Source organism: Canis lupus, chromosome 23 (genome assembly GCF_011100685.1).
Source record: "Canis lupus familiaris isolate Mischka breed German Shepherd chromosome 23, alternate assembly UU_Cfam_GSD_1.0, whole genome shotgun sequence".
NCBI classification, from domain to species: Eukaryota; Metazoa; Chordata; class Mammalia; order Carnivora; family Canidae; genus Canis; species Canis lupus.
The window spans coordinates 22872028-22874871 of NC_049244.1; positions in this window are offsets into that span (position 1 = coordinate 22872028).

The following is a 2844-nucleotide window of genomic DNA, read 5'->3' on the forward strand; positions in this document are numbered from 1 at the left end:
AAACACGCCACAGCTCCTCACACAGTAGTACTGAAAAAACTTGGAGAGTGCCACCTGGGCAAATTATCATGGACAAAAGAAAATTTACAGAAATAACAGTTTTCCCCAAAAAATTTCAGCACACCATTGGAGCAGTAAAACAAATGGATAAGAAAACCAAAATCAAACCAAACAAAAAAACAAAACAAAACCCGAAGATAAGTTTAGTCACAGTGGTAAGAGGAACTTTCCCAGGGTCACTCCACCCTCACAAGGCAACATAGCATAGAGGTGAATTGTATTATGACAGCATTTTTCTATGTATTTATTGGCCGTTTGGATGTCTTCATTGAAAAAATATATTTTGTTCCTCTAGCCACTTTAAAATTAGGTTGCTTTTATTTTGGTCATTGCATTGTATGAATTCTTTATAAATTTTAGATATTAACCTCTTATCTAATATATAGTTTGCTTATATTTGCTCCCATTCCATATAGATTGCCTTTAAAAAAAAAATTTTTTTTTTTTTTTGGTGCAGAAGCTTTTTATTTTGATGTAGTTTTACTTACTGATTTTTGTTTTTGTTGCTTGAACTTTTGATGCCACATCCAATAAAAAAAAATAATTGCCCAGACCAGTTTCAGCTTATCCCCAGGTTTCTCCTAGGAGTTTTATGTTATCAGGTCTTCAATGCCAGATTTCAGGTTGTACTACAAAGCTGTGGTCATCAAGACAGTGTGGTACTGGCACAAAAGCAGACACATAGATCAATGGAACAGAATAGAGAACCCAGAAGTAGACCCTGAACTTTATGGTCAACTAATATTCGATAAAGGAGGACAGACTATCCACTGGAAGAAAGACAGTCTCTTCAATAAATGGTGCTGGGAAAATTGGACATCCACATGCAGAAGAATGAAACTTGACTTCTTTAATCTATGTTGTATTAATTTTTATGAGTGGTACAAAACAAGGGTCTAATTTCATTTTTCTGTGTGTGGTTATCCAGTTTTCCCAATCCCATTTGTTGAAGTAACTGTCTTTTCCTTATTGAGTGTGAATCTAAAAAAGCTGAACTTGTTAAAAACATAGAGTAGAATGGTGTTAATCAGAGGGTGAGGAGTGGGTAAATTAGAGAAATGCCTAAGGGTATAAACTTGGAAATAATAGATAGATAAGTCTTGGTGATCTAATGCATGCTATAATGATTATAAACATCAATAGTGTGCTATAAACTTCAAAGTTACTAAAAGACTAGATCTTAAGTGTTCCCACAACAAAAAAAGAAATGCTAATTAAGTGACATGATGGAGGTGTGTGTTAATGCTATGGTCCTAATCATACTATAATATATAATATATCAAATCAACATGTGCACCTTAAACATACATAATTTTATGTGTCGATTATATCTCAGTAAAAATAAAATGTGAAAAACAATGATTGAATTGCCATTAACTGAGATGAGCAAGGCTATCAACAGAAGTGAATATTTAGAGGGAAGTATTTATTTGGGCCATGTTGAGCTTGAAATGTGCATTGGACACCACATGAAGATATTAATTAGGTAGTCAGATATATAAATATGAAGTAGAGGGGTAAGGTCTCAGCTAGAAATCTACTTTGGGGACGTAGAAGCAAGAAAACCGTGTTTAAAGTCATAAGATTAGCTGAAATCTTATAGTTAAAGAAAATAAGGACTACCAGAGATCACTGGATTTATCGACATGGTGATTATTGGTAACTTTGCAAAGTCCTTTCAGTTCAGTGCTAAGTGAATCAGACTACAGTAGCTAGAGTAGGGAGTGGGATTTAATGAAACTAGAGACGGTGATGAATCAATACTTTTCAGTAAACTTTTCATTCATTCATTCATTCATTCATTCACTTAAAGTAGGCTCCACACCCAGCATGGAGCCCAACATGGGATTTGAACTCACAATCCCGAGATCAAGATCTGGATGCTTAACCAATAAAACCTTTTATTTTAGAATGTTTTTAGATTTACAGCAAAATTGCAAGATAGCAGAGTTCCAGAGTATTCCACACCTAATTTTTCTTATTGTTAACATTCTACATTAGAGAACACTGATCTCAGGCATCTCATTCTAAACAAAGAGACAATGGGTAGCCAGGCTTACATAGCTAGAGGGGAAACTGAGGTCAAAGGGTTTAGCTTTTTGAATCAATCGCTGATTCCTTTCACTGGTTTTGTCTCTCTGTCAGTTTGTTAAAGATGAAATGGACCTGATATATAAATGATTAGAATAATCCTGAAGACAGAGGATGACAAATGCTTTGAGATGTGACTTCTTAGAGTATAATTGACATTTTGATGGTTTTAGACAAACTGTTAAAAGCTATTTGGCTTAATGCACACCACATTGTCAAGATATTCTAGGGAAGTTCTAATGTGCCTTTCCTATTCTAAAAAATAAACACTGGCCTTATAACTGAAGTTATTATTACCAGCTTATGTCCACTATAATGGTACTTCTATGTACCAGGCTATACAGAGAAATTCAGTTTAAATCTTTTATCCCATATCTAAATGCTATATATTGACTGATAATCTCTTACGGCTTCCCACCAAAAGGTGACAGAACTTAAGGTGGAGGACTTCACAACTTTCTCTGATGACTTCACTTCAGCTCATCTTACTGTAGCACATTAAGAAGAGAGAAAAGTGAAATTCAGTATTTACTATAGTGACTAGAACATTTTGGCTCCTTCCAATGATGGAGAACATATCATTCAGTAACATTTGTGATTGCAAATATATGAAATGAATTAATATGTTAAAGAATTCAATTTGAATCAATATGATGTTTTAAGAAGTTTTCTCAAAGAGATTTGGAGCCAAAA